An 11,062-nucleotide genomic window follows, 5' to 3' on the forward strand; every position below is an offset into this window, starting at 1 on the left:
ATGGGCAAAGTAGATCCTAAGAAGCCAAGAGGCAAAATGTCATCATATGTGTTCTTTGTGCCAACTTGTCAGGAGGAGCACAAGAAGGAGCACCCAGATGCCTCAATCAGCTCCTCAGAGTTTTCTGAGAAGTGCTCAGAGAGATGAAAGACTACTTCTGTTAAAGCAAAAGGAAAATTTGAAGACATGACAAAGGTGGGTAAAGCCCATTATGAAAGAGAAATGAAAACTTACATCTCTCCTAAAGGGGAGACAAAAAAGAAGTTCAAGGATCCCAATACACCCAAGAGGACTTCTTCAGCCTTTTTCTTGTTCTGTTCTGAGTATCACCCAAAAATCAAAGGAGAACATCCTGACCTAAACATTGGTGATGTTGCAAAGATGCTGGGAGAGATGTGGAATGGCACTGCTGCAGATGACTAGCAGCCCTATAAAAAGAATGCTGCGAAGCTCAAGGAAAAATGTGAAAAGGATACTGCTGCATACCAAGCTAAAGGAAAGCCAGATGCAGCAAAAAGGGAGCTGTCAAGGCTGAAAAAAGCAAGAAAAAGAAGAAAGAGGAGGACAAGAAGATGATGAAGAAGATGATGATGAATAAGTTAATGTTAGCACAGGTTTGTTTTTCTTGTCTATAAAGCATTTAACCTCTCTGTGTACAATTCACTCCTTTTAAAGAAAAAAATTGAAATGTAAGTTTGTGTAAGATGTGTTTTTAAACTGTACAGTGTCTTTTTTTGTACAGTTAACACACTACTAAATGTGTCTTTAGATAGCCCTGTTCTGGTGGTAATTTCAGTAGGAACTAACCTTGCTTCGTACAGTATGGGGGTATAGCTTGATGAATTTTCCCAAAATAAACATGTATCTAGCACACAGATCAAGAAAGAGGATAATTTCAGCACCCTAGAAACCACTCTCACTCAAGGTAATCACTATTATGACTTCCATGGCCATATATTTGTTTTGCCTGATTTTGAAAATTACCTCAAATTGAATAATTATCATATGTGATTTTGGGGGAGGTCTGGATTCATTCATTCAACATTGTATTTATGACATTCATCCAGTGTGTATTTGTAGTTTGTTCATTTTCATTGTTGTATAATATTCCATTGCTTAAATGTATCACAAATATCCATTCTACTGTTGATGGACATGTGGATTTTTACAGTTTGGGGTATTACAAATAATATTGATATGAACATTTTTGTACATTTCTTCCAGTGAAGTTTTAGGGCTATTACAATGACCCTACTTATTAACATTCTTGTCCACTTCTTTTGGTGAAAAAAAAAATATGTATTCAAAGGTATGTATACAACAGAAATGCTTATCTATATACATATATGTATGTATGAGGTTGGTGCAAAAGTAATTGCTGTTTTTGCCATTAAAAACAGCAATTACTTTTGCATCAAGTTTATGCACACATATTTATATCTTGTTCACTTTGGTGAGCATATATATATACAAGGGAGATGAACATATATATAAATAAGATGAATATATATACATGAGGAAGATGAGTATATATATAGTTTGGCAAACATATATATATATATTCACCAAAAGAAGTGCACAAGATACATGCACAAACATTCCTGTTGTATATATACCTAAGCATGAACTTGCGGGATGGTAACATGCTCCATTACAATGCTCAACACTTTTCCTAAGTAGTTGTACCAATATACATTCCCAAAAGTGTGGAAGATTTTCAGCTGCTCCATATTCTTGCCAATACTTGGTTAATTATTTTTTTCACTTTAATCATTTTGCTAAATGTGACATTGTCCAGTAATTTTTGAGGAATTTAAAAATCCTGTGAGAGGAGGAGACAGAAGTTAGAATATCACTCTACATTGATTAAAGTTGTAATATGGTGATCTAGAGTTTTATGAGATTCATAAAATAACTTCTTTTTTTTTTTTTTTTTTTGAGACGGAGTCTCGCTCTGTCACCCAGGCTGGAGTGTTGTGACCAGATCTCGGCTCACTGCAAGCTCCGCCTCCCGGGTTCCCGCCATTCTCCTGCCTCAGCCTCCTGAGTAGCTGGGACTACAGGCACCCGCCACCTCGCCCGGCTAGTTTTTTGTATTTTTTAGTAGAGACGAGGTTTCACCGGGTTAGCCAGGATGGTCTCGATCTCCTGACCTCGTGATCCGCCCGTCTCGGCCTCCCAAAGTGCTGGGATTACAGGCTTGAGCCACCGCGCCCGGCCAAAATAACTTCTTAAAAATAAAAAGACTTAGAGATGGAAGAAATCTGTTACTTTCTGACTCCCAACAAGTTACTGTCTTCCCGGGGGAGGGATTAATTCCGTTTGGATTATCCAATGTAATGAAGAATCCTGTCAGGTTGGTTAGGATACCCAGCTGATTTTTACCCTGCCTCCTCTTTATATTTAAATCCCAGTATTTGGTAAAGTCCAGTCTATAAGGTTTTAATATGTTATTTCTGACACATTATGCAATTTAAATATTACTGCTCTTAGCTAGAATAGAGTCTGCAAATTTATGGCACAGACTCTTACCATTCCCCATCTCTATCAGGCACGTAACAGACGACGTAAATCACAGAAGCCTTTCCCACTGATTTCTGTGAGGTCTCAAGGTTGTTTTTTCCTCAGTATAATGCTTCACACAATCACACTGTTGGTTAGAAGTGTCATGGAAGATTCAAACACTTTTGCCTCCTGTACCTTAAGATACAAAGTAATTTGCTGAATCTTACAATCTTCCCAAGTTATTGTTGGTTGTCCCTGTATGAGACTGATTGAAATTTGGGAGGCCGAGGTGGGTGGATCACCTGAGGTCGGGAGTTCAAGACCAGCCTGATCAACATGGAGAAACCCCATCTCTACTAAAAATATAAAATTAGTCAGGCATGATGGCGCATGCCTGTAATCACAGCTACTTGGGAGGCGGAGGCAGAATTGCTTGAACCTGGGAGACAGAGGTTTCAGTGAGCCGAGATCACACCATTTTACTCCAGCCTGGGCAACAAGAGTGAAACTCCATCTCAAAAAAAAAAAAAAAAGAAAGCTATACTTTAAATCTATTATGTTGTCATACTAACTGAGGAACTGCTTTACTTTTAGTTAAAGTTTAATTCTGTTTAGTTAAAAAATTTTTGTCTTCCTTTGTATTTTAATTTTTTAATCTTTAATTTTCATTTAGACTAGGGAAAATTCTGAGAACATTGCTGTAGCTTTGTAGGTCAAAGTAATTTAGGGGAAGTGGGTGACAGAGGAGGAAAGATGATACAAACGGATTAAGCATAACTAGGCCAGGTGCAGTGGCTCACGCCTGTAATCCCAGCACTTTGGGAGGCCATGGCAGGCAGATCACTTGAGGTCAGGAGTTCGAGACCAGCCTGGCCAACATGGTGAAATCCCATCTTTACTAAAAATACAAAAAATAATTGGGCATGGTGGCAGGCACCTGTAGTCCCAGCTACTCTGGAGGCTGAGGCAGGAGAATTGTTTGAACACGGAAGGTGGAGGTTGCAGTGAGCCAAGATCATGCCGTTACACTCCAGCCTGGGCGACAGGGCGAGACTGTATTTCCAAAAAAAAAAAAAGCATGAATCCTGACAATTTAGGAGCTGGCTGAAGAGTGTGTAGCTTTAAAGGTCTATAAGGTTCTGGAATGTGTTGGTTATGGTATGATATAGATTGATAATAGCATGTTGCTTGAAATTCAAATTTAAAAATATGGCAGTGAATTAAAGATAGGGGTTTTCAAAGAATAAAGTTAAAGAATGAATTACTTCTTTAAAAATGTTTGGCCATGCTAAGACAACAAAGGTGATGGTTAAAATCTAAGGCAAAAGATAATTAAAACCTGAGGGAGAAACAGAAAGGAAGGAAGGAAGGATGGATAGATAAGAGTTTGGCAGTAGTGGATGAAACCAGAGATCTAAGGAGAAGGAAGCCAGGAGACAAGCTTTAGCATTAGTAGTTTATGCTGAACGTCATACTCCTAACTCCAAGCCTTACAAGGTGTGTAAGGCATTCACTTGCTTCTGTGAGCCTCACTTGAGCATTCACTTGCCTCTGTGAACCTCAATCTTTTTGACTATAAAATGATCATAAGAAAGGTCACCTTTGGCTCACTGTGTTTTAAGGACTAAATCAGGTAATGTAAATGAAATAGCTTTATATTAACTAAATGAATGTAGTATCATAAATACTATGGCAATTATAAAAGCCTCAACACATAATAAGCTCAAATTAGATTTTAAAAAATATTCTGGCTTCTACTTCTGTCTGTAATGGAGTAACTTATACCGAACTTGTCCTTTACCTGTGAACAAGTAGAAAACTGGACAATGCATGTGAAACAAGTATTTTCTGGTATTGGAAAACATGCAATGCAAGAGTGCAGTCTCAATGAATAGAAACAAATGAGGTGAGTTCCACAAAAGCCCTAGTGTTCTGCCTGCAGTCCCTTTCCAGAACAGCACAGGAATCAGAAACCAAGGAAAGCATGGCAGTCTCTGTATGGAAGAGACTGAGAGCAGACTTGGGGAAAGCTGTAGCAGCTTCAGTTTGTGGGGCACAGCTCCAGGGTTGTAGGAGCCATTCAGAGAAGCTCTAGGAATCTGCACAGGGGTTTCATTGAGTCTTTTGCTGTATACTAAGGTACACGTGCATAGCGTGAAATGCCACAAGGCCAGACAAATGGCAATTACTGGAGGATGGTAAGTTGAACAATTCCTACAGCTTAAATGTAGCTGAGAGACATTTGAGTTTCAATCACCAGAGTCACAGGACCTCACTGAAAATCCTGGGAATTCAGTATGTACCCCAGGGTTGTGCCTTAAAATAAGCTTAACAAGTTGTAGAGTAAAACTCCATAGAATACTACTAACAAAGTTCAAAAACAACCCCAAAAGGATCAAGAAGATTGGCAAAAAACTTACCTGCTAGCCAAATTCACCTATCTAAGTGAAGAAAACAAAATTCAAAAATCTTAAGAACATAGTATTTATAGTGTATGGTATCCAATACAAGTAAGACATGCGAAGAAGCAGGAAAATGCAAATAAGAAAATCCATCAGCAGAAAGTGAGTCAGATTACAGAGATGAATGAAATAGATGCATCAGAACAATTATAAATGTGTCCAAATATTTAAAGGAAAACTTGAGCATAATGAGGACAGAAATCGATAGTATTAAAAACAAACAAGGAAACTTCTAGAGCTGAAAGATGTCATATCTGCATGAAAATTCACCTGATTAGGTATGGCAAATGAAAAGAACAGCAAACTTGAAGATATTGTAATAGAAACTATCCAAACTGAGTTACAGAAAGAAAATAATAAGAAGAAGACCAGATCCTCAGTAACCTGAGGAACATTCCAAGTGATCCAACATATGTGTAATTGGAGTTCCTGAAAAGATCAGAAGAGAGGAGCTGGAATATGTATTTGAAGGAATAATGACTTATATTTTCCAAATAAGATGAAAACTGATTCCTAAATCAAAGAAACTCAACAGACTCCAAGCAGAATAACTGAAAGGAAATGCATTCTAAGGCATATCATATTGAAATTATTGAGAACCAGTGACAAAATGAAATTCTTAAAAGCAGCCAGAGAAAACAAACATTAAATACAAGGGTACCAAGATAAGAGTTAATACTGATTTTGTGTTAGATATAATGCAAGCCACGATGCAAGAACTTTGTGTTCAAAATAATGCAAGCCTAAGTCTAAAGAAAGCAATAGGATGAAAACTTTAACGTGCTTTTACAAAAGCTAATTTAGGATTCTTTGTTGAGTGAAAATCTCCTCTAAAAATGAGAGCAAAATAAAGCCTTTTGAACAAAAGAAAATACAGACTATAAGTTAAGCAGACCTGAAGTAAAAGAAATGTTAAAGTTACTCTAGAAGGGAAAAATGATACCAGGTACAAACTCATTTCTATGCACGTGAATGAAGAGTGCCAGAAATGGTAATATGTGGGAAAACACAAAATGTGTTTTTCTCATTTTTACCATTTCTAAAAAAACAAAACAAAGAAAAACAACAACAACAACAACAAAAAACCTTTGAAGAGCAAATGTACTAACAGTGTATGGTGGGGTTTATAAGAGTTTGAATTATGATGTATGACAACAGCAGGACAAAGAATGGCAGGGTATATGTTTGTGGCTTGGTTCAGGTGAGTGCAATTTTCTGTATTCATCTAGTGTTTTTAGTGGACAAAATCACACATAAACAAGGTTAAAATTCAGGCTGTGTTAAAATTGTTACCTATCATGTTGTAACAAACTTGCATTCTCAAAAACAAGTTTTATAGTAGAATTGACTATATAGTTCAGAGTATGGCAAAAGTTTATGTCCACGTGAACCATGAAATCAAGATGCAGAACATTTCCATCACCCCGAGAAGTTCACTTGTGTACTTTGCAGTGATTCTTGCCCTCAGCCTAAGGCAACAATAGGTTTTCTTCCTGTTACTGTAATTCTTCCTGCTCTATAATTTCATATAAATGGATCATATATAGTGTAATGCATATGTTTTATGTCTGGCTTCTTTTGTTTAGAGTAATGTTTTTGAAATTCATCTATGTTTTTGATTGTTTCAATAGGTCATTTGTTCTTTATTGCTAAGAAATATTTCATTGTATGGATATAGCAAACATATTTAACCATTCACCTGTTGATGGGTATTTGTGTTATTTCCAGCTTTCAGCTATTATAAATAAAACTTCTGTGAACATGTACTAACCTTTTTGTGGACATTTGCTTTCATTTTTCTTAAATATGGGTGGAACCACTGGGTAGGTATATGTTCAATTTCATAAGAAACAACCCAATAGGTTTCAAAAGTGGTCATACCATTTTATACTCCTACTGACAACATATAAAAGTTGAAATTGCTCCAGATCTTCAGGAACAGTTGGAATTTTTCATCTTTTTTATTTTAGCTATTCTGGTGGGTATATAGTGGTATATCATTGTGATTTTAATTTGCATTTCCCTGATGACTAATGATGTTGAACATTTTTTTCAGGCATAATAGCTATTCTTTTATCTCCTTTTGTAAAGTGTCTATTCAAATCCTTCTCCCTTATTAAAAATTGGGTTTTCCTAACACAGGAACAGATGGCCAAATACCACATGTTCTCACTTATAGTGGGAGTGAACAATGAGAACACATGGACACAGAGAGGGAAACAACACTCACTTGGGGCCTGTCTGGGGGGGTGGGTGGCAAGGGGGAGGGACGGCATCAGGAAAAATAGTTAATACATGCTGGGTTTAATTCTTAGGTGATGGGTTGATAGGTGGAGCAAACCACCATGACACACAAACCTTCTCGTCCTGCACATGTACCCCGGAACTTAAAAATAAAATTAAAAAAAGAAAGAATGACTTAAAATAAAAAACCATTTAAAGAATATTATAAACACCTCTCTGCAAATAAACTAGAAAATCTAGAAGAAATGGATAAATTCCTGGACACACACACCTTCCCAAGACTAAACCAGGAAGAAGTTGAACCCCTGAATAGTCCAATAACAGGTTCTGAAATTGAGGCAGTAATTAGTAGCCTACCAACCAAAAAAAGCCCAGGACCAGATGGATTCACAGCCAAATTCTACCAGAGGTACAAAGAGGAGCTGGTACCATGTCTTCTGAAACTATTTCAAAGAATAGAAAAAGAGGGACTCCTCCCTAGCTCATTTGATGAGGGCAGCATCATCCTGATACCAAAACCTGGCAGAGACACAACAACAACAAAAAAGAAAATTTCAGGCCAATATCCCTGATGAACATTGATGCGAAAATCTTCAATAAAGTGCTGGCAAACTGAATCCAGCAGCACATCAAAAAGCTTATCCACCACAATCAAGCCAGCTCCATCCCTGGAATGCAGGGCTGGTTCAATGTACGCAAATCAATAAACATAATCCATCACAAAAACAAAACCAATCACAAAAACCACATGATTATCTCATAGATGCAGAAAAGGCCTTTGATAAAATTCAACACCACTTCATGCTAAAAACTCTCAATAAACTAGGAATTGATTTTAAATTAATATCTTAAAATAATAGTATCTTAATATAATATTATTTTAATATTTATCTTAAATAATATTATATCTTAAAATAATAGTATCTTAAAATAATAAGAGCTATTTATGACAAACCCACAGCCAATATCATACTGAATGGGAGAAAGCTGGAAACATTCCCTTTGAAAACCGGCGAAAGACAAGGATGCCCCTTCTCACCACTCCTATTCAGTATAATATTGTAAGTTCCAGCCAGGTCATTCAGGCAAGAGAAAGAAATAAAGGGTATTCAAATAGAAAGAGAGGAAGTCAAATTGTCTCTGTTTGCAGACGACATGATTGTATATTTAGAAAACCCCATTGTCTCAGCCTAAAATCTCCTTAAGCTGATAAGCAACTTCAGCAAAGTCTCAGCATATAAAATCAAAGTGCAAAAATCACAAGCATTCCTATACATCAATAGTAGACAAACAGAGAGCCAAATCATGAGAGAACTCCCATTCACAATTGCTACAAAGAGAATAAAATACCTAGGAATACAACTTACAAGGGATGTGAAGGACCTCTTCAAGGAGAACTACGAACCACTGTTCAAGGATGTAAGAGAGGATACAAACAAATGGAAAAATTCCATGCTCATGGATAAGAAGAATCAATATTGTAAAAGTAATTCGCAGATTCAATGCTATCCCCATCAAACTACCATTGACTTTTTTCACTGGATTAGAAAAAAACTACTTTAAATTTCATATGGAACTAAAAAAGAGACTGCATAGTCAAGACAATCCTAAGCAAAAAGAACAAAGCTGGAGACATCATGCTACCTGACTCCAAACTGTACTACAAGGCTACAGTAATCAAAACAGCATGGTACTGGCACCCAAACAGATATATAGACTAATGGAACAGAAGAGAGGCCACAGAAATAATGCCACACATCTGCAACCATATGATCTTTGACAAACTTGACATACACAAGCAATGGGGAAAGGATTCCTTATTTAATAAATGGTGTTGGGAAAACTGGCTAGCCATATGCAGAAAACTGAAACTGTACCCCTTCCTTACACCTTATACGAAAATTAACTCAAGATGGATTAAAGGCTTAAATGTAAGACTTAAAATTATAAAAACCTTAGAAGAAAACCTAGGCAATACCATTCAGGACATAGACATGGGCAGAGATTTCATGACTAAAACATCAAAATCAATGGCAACAAAAGCCAAAATTGACAAATGAGATGTAATTAAACAAAGAGCTTCTGCACAACAAAAGAAACGATTGTCAGAGTGAACAGGCAACTTACAGAATGGGAGAACATTTTTTCAATCTATCCATCTGACAAAGGACTAATATCCAGAATCTACAAGAAACCTAAACAAACGTACAAGAAAAAAACAAAACAAAACAAAAAAAACATCAAAAAGTGGGCAAAGGATATGAACAGACACTTCCCAAAACAAGACATTTATGTGGCCGACAAACTGATGAAAAAAAGCTCATCAGCACTGGTCATTAGAGAAATGCAAATCAAAACTACAATGAGATATTATGCCAGTTAGACTGGCAATCATTAAAAAGTGAGGAAACAACAGATGCTGGAGAGGACGTGGAGAAATAGGAACACTTATACACTGTTGGTGGAAGTGTAAATTAGTTCAACCATTGTGGAAGACAGTGTGGCGATTCCTCAAGGATCTAGAACCAGAAATACCATTTGACCCAGCAATCCCATTACTGAGTATATACTCAGAGGATTATAAATCTTTCTACTATAAAGACACATGCACACATATGTTTATTGCAGCACTGTTCACAATAGCAAAGACTGGAACCAACCCAAATGCCCATCAGTGATAGACTGGCTAAAGAAAATGTGGCACATACACACCATGGAATACTACGCAGCCATAAAAAGGATGAGTTCATGTCCTTTGCAGGGACCTGGATGAAGCTGGAAACCATCATTCTTAGCAAACTAAGAAAGGAACAGAAAACCAAACACCTCATATTCTGACTCTTAAGTGGGAGTTGCGCAATGAGAGCACATGGACACAGGGAGGGAAACATCACACACTGGGGCCTGTTGTGGGGGTAGGGGGCTGGGGGAGGGATAGCATTAGGAGAAATATCTGATGTAGATGACGGATTGATGGGTGCAGCAAACCATCATGGCACGTGTATACCTATGTAACAAACCTGCACATCCTGCACATGTATCCCAGAACTTAAAAGTATAATTTAAAAAGTATGAAAAAATAAAAACCCCAAAACATTAACAGCCTTTATTGTAGCAAAGACAAGAGCAAATTTAACAAAATGTAAAAAACTGGTCCATCAAGGTAAACGGTTTTCAGATGTTCACTGTACTATTCTTTTAACTTTTGTGTAGTTTTCAAATTTTTCAAAATAAAATTCAACACATTTAACACGAAAAATAAAATAAAAAATTGGGTTTTCTTCTTATTGAGTTGTAAGAATAGTTTTTGCAATCTCGTTTCAAGTCCTTTGTCAATATACATGTTACAAATATTTTTTTCCAATCGTGGACTTACTTTTCACTTTTTTTTTTTTTTTTTTTTTTTTTTTTTTTTTTTTGAGATGGAGTCTCGCTCTGGAGTGCAGTGGCGCAATCCTGTCTCATTGCAACCTCCAACTCCCGGGTTCAAGAGATTCTCTTGCCTCAGTCTCCCGAGTAGCTGAGATTACAGGCACCCGCCACCACGCCCGGCTAATTTTTGTATTTTTTAGTAGAGATAGGGTTTCACCATGTTGGACCAGGCTGGTCTCAAACTCCTGGCCTCAGATTATCCACCCACCTCAGCCTCCCAAAGTGCTGGGATTACAGGCATGAGCCCGCACCTGGCCACTTTTCACTTTCTTAGTTGTATCTTTCAATGAGCAGAATTTTATAATTTTCATAAAGTCCATTTAAAAATTTCATGCACAATTAGTGCTTTCTGTGTTCTAAGGTATCTTTTCCTTCCCCATAGTTGTAAACATTTTCTTCTGTGTTTTCCTCTATTATAC

The 11,062-nt window shown here is 37.0% G+C and overlaps 1 pseudogene; it reads left to right on the plus strand.

Annotated features, from left to right (window-relative positions):
• LOC119620318 (high mobility group protein B1 pseudogene) lies at positions 1-598 on the plus strand (annotated as a pseudogene).
• Positions 599-11,062: the final 10,464 nt, after the last annotated feature.

Source organism: Chlorocebus sabaeus, chromosome 7 (assembly GCF_047675955.1).
Source record: "Chlorocebus sabaeus isolate Y175 chromosome 7, mChlSab1.0.hap1, whole genome shotgun sequence".
In the NCBI taxonomy this organism is placed as follows: domain Eukaryota; kingdom Metazoa; phylum Chordata; class Mammalia; order Primates; family Cercopithecidae; genus Chlorocebus; species Chlorocebus sabaeus.